Source organism: Phyllobates terribilis, unplaced genomic scaffold, assembly GCF_046119375.1.
Source record: "Phyllobates terribilis strain yellow unplaced genomic scaffold, ASM4611937v1 Scaffold_5__5_contigs__length_657084704, whole genome shotgun sequence".
Classification (NCBI taxonomy): domain Eukaryota; kingdom Metazoa; phylum Chordata; class Amphibia; order Anura; family Dendrobatidae; genus Phyllobates; species Phyllobates terribilis.
The window spans coordinates 255,791,590-255,814,114 of NW_027362765.1; the positions used below are offsets into that span (position 1 = coordinate 255,791,590).

Sequence of the window (22,525 nt, forward strand, 5' to 3'; positions counted from 1 at the left end):
GGAAGTCTTGCCCGTTACTAGTCTGGCACGCATGGCTGACTTTATGTTACGCTGCCTTAACCGTGACCCTCGCGTTGTCAAAATGTTGGGTGACAGTCATTACTAGTTGGTGACACTTTTAGACCCCCGCTACAAGGAGAACTTTCACTCTCTTATTCCTGAGGCGGAGAGGTCTACAAAAATGTGGCAGTACCAGACGGCCCTTGCTGCAGAACTCTTAAAAAATTCCCATCTGAACACGCTAGCGGCAGAGGTCACAGTTCGTTGACGAACCAAGGTGTACAGGCGAAAGAGACGCAACTCCAATCCAGCAGAGGCAGGGGAACACTGTCAACATTCTGGGACAGTTTTCTGAGACCCGCCCAGCTTACAGGCCCTGAGGCGCGGGGTACTCTCATAAGGAGTGGAAAGTTTCAAAAGATGGTGAGGGAGTACCTTGCCGACCGTACCAGCGTCCTCCGTGATTCCTCTGTGCTTTTTAATTATTGGGTATCCAAGCTGGACACTTGGAATGAACTCGCTCTGTATGCCTTGGAGGTCCTGGCCTGCCCTGCCTCTAGCGTGTTATCGGAGCGTGTTTTCAGTGCCGCTGGGGGAATTATAACTGATAAGCGCACTCGCCTGTCAACTGACAATGCTGACAAGCTGACCCTTATCAAAATGAACAAGGGCTGGATTGGGCCAGACTTCTCATCACCACCAAATGACAGCAGAGTAACATAAAGTTAAATCCACTGTGTTATTTCGGGAGGTGTATTCCCATGCACCGCTTCACACCCACACATGGGTATACGCTTCCTCATTTCGGCTGTATTTTGCTCTTCTTCTTATCCTCAGCCTCCACCACCACTATACCACCAGAGTGACCGTTGTCCGTGTTGCCAGCATTGCAAATTCCTCCGTCCTAATTATTGGCAGCTTTTGCTTGGAAGGCATAGGCAAAGACTATGGGAGACCCACTCCCCAATAATGGGAATAATGTTTTTAATATGCTCTACTGCATGGCTCTTGTAGGGGGCATGAAAACCGTCTTGATAAGCTACTGCGACCTCCACCACTTTTCCAAGGGGCATTGATATTGTCTTTTTATTCCACTGCGACCTCCACCATTCTTCCAAGGGGCATTAAAACCGTCTTGTTAAGCTACTGCGACCTCCACGTCTCTTCCAAGGGGCATTAAAAACGTCTTTTTAAGCTACTGCGACCTCCACGTCTCTTCCAAGGGGCATTAAAACCGTCTTGTTAAGCTACTGCGACCTCCACCACTTTTCCAAGGGGCATTGATATTGTCTTTTTATTCCACTGCGACCTCCACCATTCTTCCAAGGGGCACTAAAACCATCTTGTTAAGCTACTGCAACCTCCACGTCTCTTCCAAGGGGCATTAAAACCGTCTTGTTAAGCTACTGCAACCTCCACGTCTCTTCCAAGGGGCATTTAAACCATCTTGTTAAGCCTCTGCGACCTCCACCACTTTTCCAAGGGGCATTGATATTGTCTTTTTATTCCACTGCGACCTCCACCATTCTTCCAAGGGGCATTAAAACCATCTTGTTAAGCTACTGCAACCTCCACATCTCTTCCAAGGGCATTAAAACCGTCTTGTTAAGCTACTGCGACCTCCACGTCTCTTCCAAGGGGCATTAAAACTGTCTTGTTAAGCTATTGCGACCTCCACGTCTCTTCCAAGGGGCATTACAACCGTCTTGTTAAGCCACTGCAACCTCCACCACTTTTCCAAGGGGCATTGATATTGTATTTTTATTCCACTGCGACCTCCACCATTCTTCCAAGGGGCATTAAAACCATCTTGTTAAGCTACTGCGACCTCCACGTCTCTTCCAAGGGGCATTAAAACCATCTTGTTAAGCTACTGCGACCTCCACGTCTCTTCCAAGGGGCATTAAAACTGTCTTGTTAAGCTACTGCGACCTCCACCACTTTTCCAAGGGGCATTGATATTGTCTTTTTATTCCACTGCGACCTCCACCATTCTTCCAAGGGGCATTAAAACCGTCTTGTTAAGCTACTGCGACCTCCACCACTTTTCCAAGGGGCATTGATATTGTCTTTTTATTCCACTGCAACCTCCACCATTCTTCCAACAGGCATTGCATTTCCTCGTAATTTTAGTCAGCTTTTGCTTTTCAATGCATAGGCGAACACTAAGGGAGACCCACTCCCCAATAATGGGTAGAAGGTTTTTAGAATGCTGTAATCCACGTCTGTTTCAAGGGGCATTGCAGTTCCTCATAATTTTTGGACAGCCTTCCATTCACTGCTTAGGCTAACAGTGCACAGGAGACCCAGTTGCTATAAATGGAAAAAATGGATTAGTTAAGGCCCTCTGACCTCCATGTCACTTCCAAGGGGCATTGGAGTGCCTCAAAATTTTCGGTAGGCATTGCACTCACTGCATGCCCTATAACTGTGTAGCCGAACTGCTCCTTTTGGTACAGAAACATATCCTACAAGACATGTGTGGTTGACTGGCCTGATATTGATGTGAATGGTCCCTGTTCCTCCTGATCTTTCTCCTTTGCCACCACCTCATCCATCATTCATCACCTGAAGCTTTGTTTTAGCGGGAGTCATAGAACTTGGATAGTAGCAGGAAAACATCCAGCAATCCTCGGAGGAGGTAGGATATGCGCCAAAACGCTGACCACCTCAGGCCTAGCCGCTACTACATACATGCGCTTGCATTCCAAGAAAACAAAGCAGATGCTAACTTCTATCATCATCATCATGCTCCTCACCTTGGCACTCTCAACTCCCCTGATGGAGAAGCCAGGGCCCACCGGAGGAGTCTGGTTCTCTGGTGGACTCGTCCAATGCTGCCCTAAAGCAGGCCAGGCTAAGAAAAGTGTAGGGGAAGTTCCAAGGAGAAAGAGGGGAGGCTGGGGACCGAGTATGGACACCCGGCCGCCCCCTGGCGGCTGGGGACAGAGCGTGGACACCCGGCCGCCGGGCGGCTGGGGACTGAGTATGGATACCTCGCTGCCGAAGCAGCCATGAGGTAGTGGCCAGCTTCGGCCTCCTCCAAACTAAAAGGCCCCATTTCAAGTGCAAGCTAGCAGTATGGTATTGCAGCCTGGGGGTGGGTGGCAGGTTGCACACTTACGCTTGCATTCCAAGAAAACAAAGCAGATGCTAACTTCTATCATCATCATGATCCTCACCTTGGCACTCTCAACTCCCCTGATGGAGAAACCAGGGACCACCGGAGGAGTCTGGTTCTCTGGTGGGCTCGTCTAATGCTGTCCTAAAGTAGGCCAGGCTAAGAAAAGTGTAGGGGAAGTTCCAAGGAGAAATAGGGGCGGCTGGGGACCGTTTATGGACACCCGGCCGCCCCCCGGCGGCTGGGGACCGTGTGTGGACACCCGGCCATGGGGCAGCTGGGGACGGAGTATGGACACCCAGCCGCCCCCTGGCGGCTGGGGACTGAGCGTGGACACCCGGCCGCCGAGCGGCTGGGGACTGAGTATGGATACCTCGCTGCCGACGCAGCCATGAGGTAGTGGCCAGCTTCGACCTCCTCCAAACTAAAAGGCCCCATTTCAAGTGCAAGCTAGCAGTATGGTATTGCAGCCTGGGGGTGGGTGGCAGGTTGCACACTTACGCTTGCATTCCAAGAAAACAAAGCAGATGCTAACTTCTATCATCATCATGCTCCTCACCTTGGCACTCTCAACTCCCCTGATGGAGAAACCAGGGCCCACCAGAGGAGTCTGGTTCTCTGGTGGGCTCGTCCAATGCTGCCCTAAAGCAGGCCAGGCTAAGAAAAGTGTGGGGGAAGTTCCAAGGAGAAATAGGGGCGGCTGGGGACCGTTTATGGACACTCGGCCGCCCCCAGGTGGCTGGGGACCGTGTGTGGACACCCGGCCACGGGGCGGCTGGGGACTGAGTATGGATACCTTGCTGCTGAAGCAGCCATGAGGTAGTGGCCAGCTTCGACCTCCTCCAAACTAAAAGGCCCCATTTCAAGTGCAAGCTAGCAGTATGGTATTGCAGCCTGGGGGTGGGTGGGTGGCAGGTTGCACACTTACGCTTGCATTCCAAGAAAACAAAGCAGATGCTAACTTCTATCATCATCATCATGCACCTCACCTTGGCACTCTCAACTCCCCTGATGGAGAAGCCAGGGCCCACCGGCGGAGTCTGGTTCTCTGGTGGGCTCGTCCAATGATGCCCTAAAGCAGGCCAGGCTAAGAAAAGTGTGGGGGAAGTTCCCAGGAGAAATAGGGGTGGCTGGGGACCGTTTATGCACACCCGGGACTGAGTATGGACACCCGGCCGCCCCCTGGCAGCAGGGGACCGAGCGTGGACACCCGGCCGCCGGGCAGCTGGGGACTGAGTATGGATACCAGGCCGCCGACGCAGCCATGACGTGGTGGCCGGCGTCTGCCTCCACATGCCTAAAAGGCCGAATTTCAAGTGCAAGCAAGCTAGCAGTATGGTGTGGTATTGCAGCCTGGGGGTGGGTGGGTGGGAGGTTGCACACTTACGCTTGCATTGCAAGGAATGGGGGAGGTACAATTGAACAGTGCCCTGGGACAAGGACTTGCACGGGGATAGTTGCAAGTCTGCATCTTCTGATGCGGCAAGGATCACTTCTGATGGGCACACTTTTAGGCAGTGACCTGAGTGTCAGAGATGCTTCTAGGGGTCTTCCCCATGCTGTTCCCATGTCTTTTCAGCACTGTATGCATGTGTCACACAGCACATGGCCAGATAAGGTTGTAAAATGTTAAAATGACATTTCCCGGTGAATGCATTTGTCACGGTTGAAAGCAATACAAAAGTGCAAAAACGCATAAAAAATGCTACTTGTGAACATAGCCCAAGGTGTGGAGGAGTATTTTTTGGGGGGTTATCTATTTTACCTTATACACAAGTCTTTACCCTGGAAAGGAACTTCCTTAACATATTTCACAGGAAAACCGTTAAAGTTTCGTTTTTGAACGTTTTTATTATAACTGTACTGTGACATCACTGTTTATTATCACTGTATTGTGACATTACTGTGTTTTCTATCCCTGTACTGTGACATCACTGTGCTTATTGTCAATGTACTTTGACATCACTATGTGTATTATCCTTGCACTGTGACAACATTGAATTTATTATCAGTGTACTGTGACATCAATGTGTTTATCATCCCTGTACTGTGACGTCACTGTGTTTATTATCACTTTACTGTGGCATCACTGTGTTTATTATCACTTTACTGTGACATTGCTCTTTAATATCACTGTACTGTGACATCAATGTGTTTATTATCCATGTACTGTGAAGTCACTGGGTTTATTATCACTGTGTGTATTATCCCTGTACTGTGACATCACTGTGTGTATTATCTCTGTACTGTGACATCACCGTGTGTATTATCACTGTATTGTGACATCACTGTTTATTATCCCTGTACTGTGACATCACTGTTTATTATCACTGTACTGTGACATTGCAGTTTATTATTCCTGTTGTATGATGTCACATGTGTAGTATCTCTATGCTGTGACATCACTGTGTGCATTATCATTGTATTGTGACATCACTGTGTGTATTATCACTGAATTGTGACATCGCTGTTTGTTATCACTGTATTGTAACATCACAGTACGTATCCCTGTACTGTGACATCACTGTTTATTATCCATGTAGTGTGACGTCACTTGTATATTATCTCTTTACTGTGACATCACTGTACTTTGACATCACTGTTTAATATTACTGTACTGTGACATCGCTGGGTTTATCATCATTGTACTGTGACATCACTGTGTGTATTATTTCTGTGCTGTGACATCACTGTGTATATTATCCCTGTACTGTGACATCACTGGGTTTATCATCACTGTATTGTGACACCACTTTGTGGATTATCTCTGTACTGTGACATCACTGTGTATATTATCCCTGTACTGTGACATCACTGTGTATATTATCCCTGTACTGTGACATCACTGGGTTTATCATCACTGTACTGTGACATCACTGTGTGTATTATCTCTGTGCTGTGACATCACTGTGTGGACTATCTCTGTACTGTGACATCACTGTGTGTATTATCACTGTACTGTGACATCGCAGTATGTATCTATGTACTGTGACATTGCTGTTTATTGTCCCTGTAGTGTGATGTCACTTGTGTATTATCTCTGTACTGTCACATTACTGTGTTTATTATGACTGTACTGTGACATCACTGTTTCTTATCACTCTACTGTGACATCACAGTATGTATCCCTGTACTGTGACATCACTGTTTATTATCCCTGTACTGTGACGATACTTGTGTATTATCTCTGTACTGTGACATGACTGTGTATTATCACTGTATTGTGACATCACTGTTTCTTATCACTGTACTGTAACATCCCAGTATGTATCCCTGTACTGTGACATCACTGTTTATTACCCATGTAGTGTGATGTCACTTGTGTAGTTATTATCCCTGTACTGTGACATCACTGTGTATATTATCGCCATACTGTGACATTACGGTTTTTATTATCACTGTACTGTGACATCACTGTTTATTATCACTGTATTGTGACATCACTGTGTGTATTATCCCTGTACTGTGACATCACTGTGTATATTATCCCTGTACTGTGACATCACTGTTTATTATCCATGTAGTGTGATGTCACTTGTGTAGTTATTATCCCTGTACTGTGACATCACTGTGTATATTATCGCCATACTGTGACATTACGGTTTTTATTATCACTGTACTGTGACATCACTGTTTATTATCACTGTATTGTGACATCACTGTGTATATTATCCCTGTACTGAGACATCACTGTTTATTATCCATGTAGTGTGATGTCACTTGTGTAGTTATTATCCCTGTACTGTGACATTGCTGTTTATCATACCTGTACTGTGACATCACTGTGTGTATTATCCAGGTACTGTTACATCACTGTGTGTATTATCCCTGTACTGTGACATCACTGTGTGTATTATCCCTGTACTGTTACATCACTGTTTACTATACCTGCACTGTGACATCACTATATGTATTATCCCTGTACTGTGACATCACTGTGTGTATTATTACTGTACTATGACATCACTGTGTTTACTATTCCTGTATTGTGACATCATAGTGTACATTATCCCTGTACTGTGACATCACTGTGTTTACTATTCCTGTATTGTGACATTACTGTGTATATTATCCCTGTACTGTGACATCATTGTGGTTATTATAATAAGCACTGATAATAATATATTATAATAAGCACTGATATAATAAACACTGATAATTATCAGTGTACTGTCACATCACTGTGTATCATCCTTGTACTGTGATAATATCTGTGGTTATTATCACTGTATTGTAACATCACTGCTTATATACTGTTACAACAGTGTGTGTATTATCCTTGTACTGTGACATCACTGTGTTTATTCTCCCTGTACTGTGACATCAATGTGTTTATTATCAATGTACTGTGACATCCAGGGGCCCTCCATACAGTATAGTGGCCCCCACACATCCCTCCACACCACTGGTGGACACAGACAGAAATGGGCCCCTGTGCAAGAACAATATATGGGTCCTTTGCAGCCCAAAAGCTCCTAAAATGCAAAGTTGTACCTGCTTTGGAGGTAGAAATTGGCCCCCTTACCTCTTGGGCCCCTGTGCGGCTGCACTGGTTGCATCAATGATATGTCCGCCCCTGGTCCACACTGTATTATGGCCTGCACACTTTATAATCGCCCTCACTAGTCCTCCAAACAGTATAATAAATGTGAAGACCCGAGGTCTTCCGTGGGCAGAACACTACTCAGACAACACAGGGTGAGGCTAAAACAGTGTGGCAATACTATATTGAACCACCAAATGGACAATAAACATATAGCACAGTCCCAGCAAATACCCCAGATGGTGCAAAATTACACAGTCTCACCCTTTCGCTGGCCTGCCTGGGATAGAACAGCTGTGACTTTGGGACTTCCAGGGCCCACTATCTCAACCAGTGGCCCCCCGCTTTTGGCGGGCCCCCACAGAGAGAAGGTAGCAGCAAGCTTAGGAAGCTGACAATCCATAGAGGTACAAGGCCAGGAGACCCGAGGGTCCCACCCTGGCCTCTCCGAGAGTGGGGCCAGATGACTGACTGGTCCCAATCTGGCTTCTCCCAATGTCTCCACGGGTTCCAGGTGACCGGAGGGTTCCACCTGGCAACCTCAAACAACATATCCATGGGGCCAGGTGACTTCAACCTGGTCTCCCCAAATGTATCCATGGGTTCTTTGATGGTCAATGGACCAGATCCGTATCTTTCCAGTCAGAGCCATATACCCTTAGGCTGGAATCAAGTAAAATCCAAATCTGTGTCTCTCTGGATCGTGCCATGCTACAAAACTACTCTCCTGAAGAGTCTGACTAATCTTTGATTCTCTCTTTCAATTCTCTCTGCTATAGAGGCATATGTCCCTTAAATAGCTACAGTTGTCCTTTCAAGTACACACCCACAGATTAAGCATTAGGGATGATATTATTCCACAGGGCTCAGGTCTCATTGTTTGAGCATTTACTGAATTTACATAGTTGGTATAGCAGAAGGCTCTTGTAAATAAATATCATTGTTTCAGAACCAAGAGAAGACAACATTCAGGGTTATACCAAGAGTGTGCAAAGCAGTCATCAAAGCAAATGGTGGCTACTTTGAAGAACCTAGAATGTAAGACATATTTTCAGTTGTTTCACACTTTTTTGTAAAGTATGTAATCCCACATGTGTTAATTCATAGTTTTGATGCCTTCAGTGTGAATGTACAATTTTCATAGTCATGAAAATACAGAAAAATCTTTAAATGAGAAGGTGTGTCCAAACTTTTGGTCTGTTCTGTACAAGGGACAAATACAGCCACACCATGACTGGACCATATATTTCTACCACATAGTGACCAGATAATGCCACATACAAGGGACAAATACCGCTCTACCATGACCAGACCAGATTTTACCACCACATAGTGACCGAATAATACAATATTGATCGTTAATAAAAAACAGAATACTAATATTACCATAAGTGCCATTATACACAGGATTTCTGGTGGTGAGTGGCACCCTGGGTAATAATAGGGTTAGTACCAGGCCAGCTTTGTATTATCAGTTGGTACTAAGCCCGAAATTCATGGTGTCACGCCAAATTAGACATAGCCACCATGAATTTCTAGTAAACAGAAAAAAAAAAGAGAGAAATTTTATTTTATTAAAAATAAAACACATTTAGGGACTCCATCTTTAATAAAGAAAAATCCTCACTCCAACGTAATCCATAGGTCTTCTGTCTTCAGCTCTGCTACATCTTTGCCATCAGACAAATATGTTTGCTGACAGATGAGCAGGCACAGAATGACACTGGAGCACTGTTACTGTGTAGTGCGGCACTATGTTGCATTTTTGTCATTTCATGTAGTGTACAAGTCTTGGGAAAAATGTGGATTGTGCTCTGGAAGTGATCAGTTATAGCTAACTATGTTATTTTCTGCAGAGATAAGTCCTGCATAGAAGATGTGATATATCGGTCTGCGGCAGATAAAGAACTTGGGAGTATGTGTATTACCTATACACGCACACTGACACTATATACAGAGCTCCTGTGTATAATATCAATGGTGATCATTGCATTACCTGTACACTGACACTATATACAGAGCTTCTGTGCATAATGTCACTGGTGATAACTGTATAACCTGTACACTATATACAGAGCTCCTGTGTATAATGTCACTGGTGATCACTGTATAACCTGTACACTGACCCAATATACAGAGCTTTTTTACATTTTTATTATTTTAGTATTATTTGTCACTATGTGGTGGCATTATGTTATGCACACGCCCGGACTGACCGGCGCGTGCGGGAGAAGTGGTTCCACTGGACCATGAACCGGAGAGTGCCTGGAGGGGCGTGACTAAGTATCTGGCCGATCCGACCAAGATGGCACGACGGCATACGACGCCAGTGCACCAGGGAGAAACAGGGCAGAGGGACCAGGTGCTACTCCAGGTCAAACTCCGGACACGGGGGTTGACCCACACAGGGATTACTGGAACAGGCAGGTTAGGCTGGCACAGACTGGTGGATATAAGCGAACACGGCAGGTATGCAGACGGGTGGATACAGGCGAATATGCAGGCAGGGAGGTACTGGCCGAAAGGACGGGCTGGAGCACAGAGAGGACAAGACCCAGTACAGACTGGGTCACAGAAACAGAACCGCAGATGCGGTAGCCAAACACAGCAGAGAGGGAACGCCCGAAGCGGTGGGCAAGAGCATAGCAGGACGGAACTGCCGGAGCAGCGAGCACAAGCAGAGCAGGACAGGACTGCCGGAGCAGCGAGCAGATGCAGAGCAGGACGGGGCTGCCGGAGCAGCGAGCAGAAGCAGAGCAGGACAGGACTGCCGGAGCAGCGAGCAGATGCAGAGCAGAAACCGCAGGAGCGGCAAGCAAGGCAAGAGCAGAGTGGAAACCGCAAGAGCGGTAAACAAGGCAGGAGCAGAGCGGAAACCGCAGAGCGGCTAAGAAGGCCGCAGCAGAGCGGAAACCGCAGAGCGGCAAACAAGGCAGGAGCAGATTGGAAACCGCAGAGCGGTAAACAAGGCAGGAGCAGAGCGGAAACCGCAGAGCGGCTAAGAAGGCCGCAGCAGAGCGGAAACCGCAGAGCGGCAAACAAGGCAAGAGCAGAGCGGAAACCGCAGAGCGGTAAACAAGGCAGGAGCAGAGCGGAAACCGCAGAGCGGTAAACAAGGCAGGAGCAGAGCGGAAACCGCAGAGCGGTAAACAAGGCAGGAGCAGAGCGGAAACCGCAGGAGCGGCAAGCAAGGCAAGAGCAGAGCAGAAACCGCAAGAGCGGCAAGCTAAGCAGGAGCAGAGCGGAAACCGCAGAGCGGCTAAGAAGGCCGCAGCAGAGCGGAAACCGCAGAGCGGCAAACAAGGCAGGAGCAGAGCGGAAACCGCAGAGCGGTAAACAAGGCAGGAGCAGAGCGGAAACCGCAGAGCGGCTAAGAAGGCCGCAGCAGAGCGGAAACCGCAGAGCGGCAGACAAGGCAGGGGGATAGGACTCTGTTCACAAAGAACAGACGGAGAAGGAAAGGCAGAACCAGAAGCACACACAGTACTTACAAAGAAGTAGCGAGCGTACACTAAATTCACAACAGAGGTACAGAGACGACGAGAAGGAATTTAGGAGCAAGTTCAGACTCTGCAGAAAGACGCAGAAAACAGACAAAGAGGGAAAAGGGAGAAAAGGCAAAAGTAGAAACGAGGCACAGACAACTAGGAACCGAGGAACGGGAACAAATACAGCAAGGCTGGGACACAAACAGGACTCTGTTCAGACGGGAACAGATACCACAAGGCATAGACAACTGGAAACAGAGAAACGGGAACAGATACAGCAAGGCTGGGACACAAACAGGACTCTGTTCAGACGGGAACAGATACCGCAAGGCACAGACAGGCAGATCTAGGAATACAGCCCCTAGAAGGCAAAAGAACAGGCTAGAAGCGTGTTCACAAGAACAGACCACAGTTCAGACACAGAACTGGAGAACAGGCAGGAAAACAGGATAGGACCTGGCACGTCAGAGACAAAAAGCCGACTGACAGGACACAATGCTCAGGCGCCATCTTGAGGAAGAAGGTGGTATAAATACCCAAAGATGGACAGCAATAGGCTGAAGGTGCAACAGGGGCGTGTCCGCAGCAGGTACAAGAAACAGGAAGTTCAGCGGGCGTCGCCCTATGCAGCCAAAACAGACAAACAGACAGCAAGGAGGGAAGCCAGAGAGACATTCTGGACTGGAGATCAAGTGCGCGCTCTTGCACAGTGGGAGATGGACCACCATGCAAGGACGCCGCCAGGTATGTTACACATTATGTGCTTTGGTCATGACATGATGATATTTGTCCCTTGTATGTGGTATTATTCGGTCACTATGTGGTGGTAATATGTGGTCTCTTGGTGTGTCAGTATTTATACCTTGTATCTGGTAGCATTTGATCACAATGTGGTGGCATTATGTGCTTTGGTCAGTGTGTGGTGGTATTTGTGCCTTGTATGTGGCATTATTTGGGCACTATGTCGTGGTAATATGTGATCTGGTCACGGTGTGGTAGTATTTCTGCCTTCTATCTGGTAATATTGGTCTTGGTAGAGTGGATTGTGGTTGGTCATTTGTTTTATCTGATATCAATAAGGGGAAACCTCTTTATTTCCAATAGATATTGTTAGGCACACGCCCGGGCAGACTGGCGTGAGTGTGATTAGTGATCCCACTGTACCATGAACCGAGGAGTGCCTGGATGGGTGTAACTAAGTATCAACCCGATCCGATCAAGGTCACATGACTCCGTGAACCAGGGAGGAACCGAGCAGAGGGACCAGGTGCTACTCCAGGTCAGACCCCGGTCACAGCTGTTGACTCACACCGGGGAATGCAGGAACAGGCAGGTTAAACTGGCATATTGACTGGTGGGTACTGGCAGGCACGGTTGGTATGCAGACAGGTGGATATTGACAGGCACAGCTGGTATGCAGACAGGTGGGCACTGGCAGGCACGGCTGGCATGCAGACAGGTGGGCACAGGGAGGCATGACTGACATGCAGACAGGCGGGTACTGGCAAGTAGAAAACGTACGCAGGATAGGGACCAGTACAGACTGGGATACAGAAACAGAGCCGCAGGTGCGGTAGACAAGCTGAGCGGAGCAAAACCCGCAGATGCGGTGAACAAGCAAAGCAGAGCAAAACCGCAGATGCGGTGAACAAGCAAAGCAGAGCAAAACCCGCAGATGCGGTGAACCAGCAAAGCAGAGCAAAACTGCAGATGCAGTGAACAAGCAAAGCAGAGCAAAACCTACAGATGCGGTGAACAAATAAAGCAGAGCAAAACCGCAGATGCAGTGAATTAGCAAAGCAGAGCAAAACCCGCAGATGCGGTGAACAAGCAAAGCAGAGCAAAACCGCAGATGCGGTGAACAAGCAAAGCAGAGCAAAACCCGCAGATGCGGTGAACAAGCAAAGCAGAGCAAAACCGCAGATGCGGTAAACAAGCAAAGCAGAGCAAAACCCGCAGATGCGGTGAACAAGCAAAAGCAGAGCAAAACCGCAGATGCAGTGAACTAGCAAAGCAGAGCAAAACCCGCAGATGCGGTGAACAAGCAAAAGCAGAGCAAAACCGCAGATGCAGTGAACTAGCAAAGCAGAGCAAAACCCGCAGATGCGGTGAACAAGCAAAGCAGAGCAAAACCGCAGATGCGGTCAACAAGCAAAGCAGAGCAAAACCCGCAGATGTGGTGAACAAGCAAAGCAGAGCAGAGCAAAACCGCAGATGCGGTAAACAAGCAAAGCAGAGCAAAACCGCAGATGCGGTGAACAAGCAAAGCAGAGCAAAACTCGCAGATGCGGTGAACTAGCAAAGCAGAGCAAAACCCACAGATGCGGTGAACAAGCAAAGCAGAGCAAAACCGCAGATGCGGTGAACTAGCAAAGCAGAGCAAAACCCGCAGATGCGGTGAACAAGCAAAGCAGAGTAAAACCGCAGATGCAGTGAACAAGCAAAACAGAGCAAAGCCCGCAGATGCGGTGAACAAGCAAAGCAGAGCAAAACCCGCAGATGCGGTGAACAAGCAAAGCAGAGCAAAACCGCAGATGCGGTGAACAAGCAAAGCAGAGCAAAACCCGCAGATGCGGTGAACAAGCAATGCAGAGCAAAACCACAGATGCGGTGAGCAAGCAGAGCAAAGCAAAACCCGCAGATGCGGTAGACAGGACAGGGCTCTGTTCACATGGAACAGACTGGAAAGCACAAGAAGATAGCAGGAATACAGGAGTTAGATATAGAGGGAGGGAAACAGAACGAGCAGAACCAGATACACACAAGGCACTATAATGAAGTAGCGAGTGGATACAAGACTCACAAACAGAAGTACAGAGACAACGAGTTGGAGTTAGGTGCAGGTTCAGATACTGCAGGAAAGAGGGAAGATACAGACATAGAGACAAACAAGTAAATGACTAGGACACTGTTCAGACAGGATCTGAACCAGGAACAAGATACAGGAACGAGCCTGGGAACTCAGCCCCCAGGGTGGCAGAAACGGTCTAGAAGTCACAGGTACAGGTAGAGGCCATGGGTACTCAGCCCCCAGGGTGGCGGACAGACTAGAGTCAAGACAGGACCTGGCAACTCACAGTTGCCCAGAACAGACTGTAAGAAAGTGTTGCTCAGGCACCTCCTACTGGGTGGAGGGGGTTTAAGTATCCAGTGACTCAAAGCAATAGGCTGGGGACGCATTAGGACTGCTCACACTGTAGCTTTAAGAATCAGAAAGCAACAGCGCCAACGCCCTAAGCCAGCAGACAAGAGACATACAAACAGCAGGTACTGGAGCAAAAGTGTGCAGCCTGGCCTGAAAGGTAAGATTGCAGTCTTGCATGGTGGGAGATGGTAAGCCATGCAAGCATGCCGCCAGGGATGTTACAGTACCCCCTCCCCCTTTACGCCCCCTCTTCTTCAAGCCAGCAAGGATTTCCTGCAGAGAATTTGGAGGCCGATCCTTCTCTTCAAGAAGATTACCTCTTCTGTCCACTAGAGGGAACGAAACTGGTCTCATCATCTTGGTGACTAGGATGCTTCCTCCCATCGAGCCATCCTCAGCAACAGAGGAAGTGGGTGAAGTACCAGGAACAGGACACAGGAAAGTCTCTCTCCACTTGTTAATATCGGGTAGCACCCCGGGGGATTCAGGAGACAACTGGAAGTCCTCCGCCTGGTTGGAGGGGTGCAGAGACTCGGGGGTAACCCCCGCCTTGACATACACTTTGCCAAGCTTACTGGATGAAGTGGGCGGAGTACCAGGTACAGGGTGCAGAAAAGTCTCTCTCCATTTATTATCAGATAGCACCCTGGAGGATTCAGGAGGCAACTGAAGGTCCTCCGCCTGGTTGGAGGGGTGCAGAGACTCGGGGGTAACCACTGCCTTGACGTACACTTTGCCAAGCTTACTGGATGAAGTGGGCGGAGTACCAGGTACAGGGTGCAGAAAAGTCTCTCTCCATTTGTTATCAGATAGCATCCCGGGTGGATTCAGGAGACAACTGGAAGTCCTCCGCCTGGTTGGAGGGGTGCAGAGACTTGGAGGTAGCCACCGCCTTGATGGACTTATTGCCAAATTTGTTAGAGATGGAGGATCCTTGCTTAGGGACCAACTTCAGTCTGGTTTCTGAGATGACATGTCTGAGAGGCGGGGCGGTGCCTAAAGCCAGATCATTGATACTATCGTCGAGACTGTGTGGGGACAATGCCTCCGCTTCCCTTCCTTCAGAGACTTCAGCGCACAGCGAGCCAGCGGCTAGCAGATCTGATGAAGAAGAAGAAGAAACTACTGACTGTCCTGAAGATATGGGGACTGGACACGCCTTGCACCTCAGCAGTCCCCCAGGAAACACCATGTAGGATCTCCAGACCTGAGCGGGCACCAGATCTCTCGGCTCAGGACGACCTGTGGGTAAACCAGACAGCACCTGGAATGTGAACTTCTTCATGTGTAATGCTCCAATCTGGAGCTTAATTTGTACAGGCATATTTTGACTGTTCCTGAGTAGGGCTCGTCCTTCTGCTGACAATGCTCAAACCGGCTTCTGGAGTTGTCGGATGGGAATCAGGCACCGACTCTTCAAGGCTCTAAGCCCGAAACTTCCAGTTTGAAGAACCAAGAATATAAGACATATTTTCAGTTGTTTCATACTTTTTTGCTAAGTATATAATTCCACATGTGTTAATTCATAGTTTTGATGCCTTCAGTGTGAATGTACAATTTTCATAGTCAGGAAAATACAGAAAAAAATGTAAATGAGAAGGTGTGTCCAAACTTTTGGTCTGTACTGTATGTGGTATTATTCGGTCACTCTGTGGTGGTAATAAGTGGTCCGGTCATGGTGTGGCGGTATTTGTCCCTTGTATGTGGTATTATTCGGTCACTATGTGGTGGTAATATGTGATATGTTCATAGTGTGGTGGTATTTATCCCTTGTATGTGGTATTATTGGTAATGTAGAAAAAAATGTATGTGACACATTCCTATAAATAAAAATATACCTAAAAGTGGCTTGACTACTCCATAGAGTCATGGATTTGGGCTTATCCAGAGGAGAGTTCCAACCCCTCCTCTCCCCTCCCTCCTTCCTCCCCACCTTCTTCTTCCCTTCTCATTTCTCTCCCAACCTCTCCTTCTTCACCCTTTCTCCCCTCTTCTTATATCATTATGCTTCAATTATTTTATTACCATTCATATACTTGTATTATTGATTATACTGATAAATAACTTTATATCTTGTTAATTAATCATAAGTGACTGCATTTTCCTAATAAGCTCATGTAATCACAAATTTCTGAAATGTCACATGATTTTTCAGCTTTCATAAATCATTGATTGTCAATAATTCTTTAATAAAATTCTGATTTACACAAAAATATACCTAAAAGAGTATTGGGTATTATAAGAAATGTTTAATAGGTTAGAGTAGAGTAGGGCCCGGCCAGAAGAGTCTCCATGTTAAGGAGCTGAAACTCCTAAACCCTTCATCCAATTTTAATGTGGATACCCTCAAATAAAAGCTGAAAGTCTGAACTTCAACTGCATCTGAATTGTTTTGTTTAAAATTCATTGTGCTAATGTCTAGAACCAAAATTAGAAAAATGTTGTCTCTGTCCAAATATATATGGACCTAACTGTATGTGATATGGTGTTCAATGGGAACTGTTAGTGTGTGATTGGTGAGGACATGGTGCAAAAGTGAAGTTTTTCCAAGAGTGGGCGATGGGACTGTGGAACAGGGCTGGGGTGGAGCCTGGGCGGACTCTCAAGGGTGCCCGAAAATTTTGCCAGTATGGGGCCCTGAAATTCCTAGTGGCAGCGCAGAGTGACCCCCACATAGTCCTCCAAGTAGCATGATGGCTCCCTCATAGCACTCCAAATAGTTTAATGTCCCCAAATAGCCATCCAAATAGTATGATGTCCCCCAAATAATATGATGGCCAACACATACAGTAGCACTCCAAATTGTATGATTTCCCTCCAAATAGTATGATGGCCTGCCACATAGCCCTCCAAATACAGTAGTATGACAGCCCCACAACTAGCCCTCTAAATAGTATGATAACTCCACAAATAGCCCTCCAAATATTATGATGGCCCCACAAATAGCCCTCTAAGTAGTATGATGTCCCCCCCCAAGTAGCATGATGGTCCACACATAGCATTCCAAATAGTATGATGATCCCACAAATAGCCCTCCAAATAGTATGATAGCCCTCAAAATGGTATGATGGCCCCACAAATAGCCTTCTGTGAAACAAGATTAAGAACATACATACAAAGCAAACAAACAACCATTAGGCAAACACAATTTCGATTCATCACAATGGGATGATTACTTGTTTAACTGTTTGTAAACAATTATTTAAACCCTTAACTTTGAGCTCATTGTATAAACCATGTGGATTTTAATTACATATTGGCCATATCAATGTATACACAAAATTAATAGCTGTAGAGAGAAATAACCAGTTTCATCTATGGACACAGTACTGTATATGACTTGTTGAACAAACACATTGGTTAGTCTCCTTGCTCTGATAAATGGTCTCCTTGCTCTGACATCACGTGCTAAATGGTCTCCAGTCTAAAAAGAAACACAGACATAATTAGAACACACATTCAAACCAAACACAAAGCATAATTTTATCCGGTCCATTATCCGTATGCTATTGATTCACATCTACTATGACAGCCAAAGTCTCTCCGTGTTTACCCAACCCTATTGGCGCATTGCGCTGTGCTATTTAGCAACAGGGGTAGGGCAATCTGTGACCAACTACAAAATAGCCAGAATGGTAGAGTTGCCCATGGATCAATCACGTGGATATTAGCACCTCCCTTTTGTTGTCTATAATACGGCGTATCCTGCTCTCTTCCTGTGTTGACCTTATTAGCATTTGGGCTCTGCATTGCTTGTGCTTTTGGTGCAGATGTAGCAGGGTCAGCTTCTATATTACCTATCTCCTCACATGTCTCTGTGAACTCTGTGTTATTAGAGGTAGATTCTTCCTCATCAGACTCAATACTATCAATCTTCTGGTGAAACAAATGGATATTAGGTTCTGGGTACATGTAAGGTGTATTACAATACTGTTTAATATGTCCAGGCCTCCCACATCCATAACAATACCTAAAATATCCTCTTCTCCTAGGTCTATGTACAGCAGATACAGTACAGACCAAAAGTTTGGACACATCTTTTCATTTAAAGATTTTTCTGTATTTTCATGACTTTGAAAATTGTACATTCACACTGAAGGCATTAAAACTATGAATTAACACATGTGGAATTATATACTTAACAAAAAAGTGTGAAACAACTGAAAATATGTCTTATATTCTAGGTTCTTCAAAGTAGCCACCTTTTGCTTTGATGACTGCTTTGCACACTCTTGACATTCTCTTGATGAGCTTCAAGAGGTAGTCACCGGAAATGGTTTTCACTTCACAGGTGTGCCCTGTCAGGTTTAATAAGTGGGATTTCTTGCCTTATAAATTTAGTTGGGACCATCAGTTGTGTTGTGCAGAAGTCTGGTGGATACACAGCTGATAGTCCTACTGAATAGACTGTTAGAATTTGTTTTATGGCAAGAAAAAAGCAGCTAAGTAAAGAAAAATGAGTGGCCATCATTACTTTAAGAAATGAAGGTCAGTCAGTGCGAAAAATTGGGAAAACTTTGAAAGTGCAAGTGCAGTTGCAAAAACCATCAAGCGCTACCAAGAAACTGGCTCACATGAGGACCGCCCCAGGAAAGGAAGACCAAGAGTCACCTCTGCTTCTGAGGATAAGTTTATCTGAGTCACCAGCCTCAGAAATCACAGGTTAACAGCAGCTCAGATTAGAGACCAGGTCAATGCCACACAGAGTTCTAGCAGCAGACACATCTCTTCAACAACTGTTAAGAGGAGACTTTGTGCAGCAGGCCTTCATGGTAAAATAGCTGCTAGGAAATCACTGCTAAGGACAGGCAACAAGCAGAAGAGACTTGTTTGGGCTAAAGAACACAAGGAATGGACATTAGACCAGTGGAAATCTGTGCTTTGGTCTGATGAGTCCAAATTTGAGATCTTTGGTTCCAACCACCGTGTCTTTGTGCGACACAGAAAAGGTGAACGGATGGACTCTACATGCCTGGTTCCCACTGTGAAGCATGGAGGAGGAGGTGTGATGGTGTGGGGGTGCTTTGCTGGTGACGCTTTTGGGGATTTATTCAAAATTGAAGGCATACTGAACCAGCATGGCTACCACAGCATCTTGCAGCGGCATGCTATTCCATCCGGTTTGCATTTGTTGGACCATCCTTTATTTTTCAAAAAGACAATGACCCCAAACACACCTCCAGGCTGTGTAAGGGTTATTTGACCAAGAAGGAGAGTGATGGGGTGCTGCGCCAAATGACCTGGCCTCCACAGTCACCAGACCTGAACCCAATCGAGATGGTTTGGGGTGAGCTGGACCACAAAGTGAAGGCAAAAGGGCCAACAAGTGCTAAGCATCTTTGGGAACTCCTTCAAGATTTTTGGAAGACCATTTCCGGTGACTACCTCTTGAAGCTCATCAAGAGAATGCCAAGAGAGTGCAAGGCAGTCATCAAAGCAAAAGGTGGCTACTTTGAAGAACCTAGAATATAAGACATATTTTCAGTTGTTTCACACTTTTTTTGTTAAGTATATAATTCCACATGTGTTAATTCATAGTTTTGATGCCTTCAGTGAGAATGTACAATTTTCAAAGTCATGAAAATACAGAAAAATCTTTAAATGAAAAGGTGTGTCCAAACTTTTGGTCTGTAATATATATTTGTGGATGTCTCATACTGCTCCTTAGACTCATTACACCAATCCCTAAGTATATTCACAAAGTTTCCATAGGAGCTGCTATTCCTTAGGGCGACCCTTATGGTGTAATCTACATTACAATGATTTGCCATTGAATACAGGAAATTAGCATCATCCTGAGACATATCCAGACAGTTGTAAACAGTTCTATACAAGGCAAGATAATTATTACAGAAGAGCAGTGGATCATCATATCTCCTGAATCTGGTCATTGCTAGAGCATTTTTACCTCTAGTGTCCCTTCCACCTATGATACCTTGCAATTCCTTCCTACTTAACTCTGCACCTTTAAAATTATCACTCATATGTGCAGATGATAGCTGTGCTGCAAGTGGCCCTGGAAGCCAAGCTTGGAACAGAGACCAAGCATTTTTATTGTTCAGACTATACTGCTGGACCACAGCCTCAAATCTATTAGACAGAAGGACTGGAGAAATATTTGAGTCAAACTTACCAAGAAGTTGACACAGATGAAGCTTTTCAGAAATTGTGAGCAATGGGGCACTATCAATCAATGGAGAACTACATCTGACATTCCTTGTATCCTCATTAGAAAGAGTACAGACATTCACTGTCTCAAGACTGCATTTCTTTGATGTAAGAGACTGTATATGTTGCTCTTTGTTATGCAGTTGACACTTAGCTTCACCCAGTTATCTCTCCAGTGTTGCAATTAACTTCTCCATTTGACTATTTTTCAGTTCTAAAGAGAAAACCTGATTTGCATGTGAAGTGACACTCAATCTGCACTCCTTCAATTGTTCTTCCAACTTCTCATTTCTCACAGCTAATTCATCCACATGTGAATGTAAACCGTCCATTTCACTAGTTGTATTGCCAGAAATTTCAATAACAGAATCACTAATTTTGTCTATATCCTCCTTGATTTGTAGCCTTTGCTTCCACCAATTTGCTTCCTTCATTTCACTTAATTCTTTCATCTTTAGCAACACTGAAATCTCATTGCTTAACTTTTCCTTTTTCAATTTCTTACTGAGTACTTTACTATTTAACTTATTATTATAGATCTTACATTGTGATACCAAGTCCTTGTATTGGACTTCTAAAGATTTATCTGCACTGACATGGTAAATGGCAGATGCATACTTCTTCACAAATTCCATTTTTACCAAACTGTAAACACTTACATAAAAAATTAAAACTGAAGGAACTTAACACTAGGCCTTACACTAGGAACTTCCCAAAGGTCTAAACTTTTTTCACTATGTCCACACTTTCCACACACACAATTGCATTCTGATTCTGATATCAACTATTCTGCCAAATACAAATGGTATTTCACTAAATACTGTACATCCAACGACACACTGTTAACAAAACACAAAACTTGATACACTGCAATACCAAAATCATTAGGATCAGCATACAAAAAAAATTCACAAGGAAATTCTTAACTCACCAGTGTTTCCATTTCAACCAAGAATTCTCCTCTCCTCTCCCCCCTAATGTCCCGTGCGCCTCAATACTGGGAAGGGTGGGGGTAGAGAGGGTAACTAATTATTGAACAAACGAGCAGCTGCCTCCCCTGCTTCCCAGTCTGTATGCTCCTTACAGACTGAAGCTGGCTGCTGCAGCACTGCCAGATAAAAGCCGGGAGCCCATTATGACACGTGAAATGTCTGTTCCATTCTTCCATTCTTGCAATATTCCATTGTCCCATTTTTAGGGCGCAATGGAACAATGGGACAATGGAATAAAGCAAGAATGCAACAATGGAAAAATGGAACAGACATTGCACGTGTCATAATGGGCTCCTGGCTTTCATATGGCAGTGCTGCAGCAGCCAGCTTCAGTCTGTAGGGAGCCTACAGACTGGGAAGCAGGGGGGACCCCTGCTTGTTTGTTCATTATTAAGTTATCCTCTCTACCCCCCCCAGTCTTGAGGCGCGTGAGACATTGGGGGGGGGATAATGTGTGAAAATAGGTGGACTTATGCAGATTAAAAACATGTGGGGTGCCTCTGCAACAAGCAGTATAGTTGTGGATTTTAAGGTGTCTATTGATGAACAGCATGTCTTCCTAAGGGGAGTCTTTGACCCTATCCCTACAATAAGTGCCTTCTTGGGGCCAGGGTGCAGCCATAGGCCAAAACCAATTTAGGCAATCGCTTCTCGGCCTTTTGACTAAGATCAAGTGTAGTATCTTTTCTTATCAGTTTAATATCTGATACGTCCCCTATACGTCCACCTATTTTCACACATTCTCCTCTCCTCTCTCCCCTACTGTTCCACGCGCCTCAAGACCGGGAAGGGTGAGGGGTAGAGATGGTAACTAATTAATGAACAAACGAGCAGCGGTCCCCCCTGCTTCCCAGTCTGTAGGCTCCCTACAGACTGAAGCTGGCTGCTGCAGCACAGCTAGATAAAAGCCAGGAGCCCATTATTATGACACGTGCAATGTCTGTTCCATTCTTCCATTCTTGCATTATTCCATTGTCCCATTGTTAGGGGGCAATGGAACAATGGGACAATGGAATAATGCAAGAATGCATGAATGGAAGAATGGAACAGACATTGTATGTGTCATAA

At 45.9% G+C, this 22,525-nt stretch overlaps 2 pseudogenes; one reads left to right on the forward strand and one right to left on the reverse strand.

The window, feature by feature from the left end:
- LOC141271537 (posterior protein-like) overlaps positions 1–21,100 on the reverse strand; it is a 33,782-nt pseudogene extending 12,682 nt beyond the window's left edge.
- A 1,000-nt stretch (positions 21,101–22,100) lies between these two features.
- Positions 22,101–22,201, forward strand: LOC141150894 (U2 spliceosomal RNA; annotated as a pseudogene).
- The last annotated feature ends 324 nt before the right edge of the window (positions 22,202–22,525 follow it).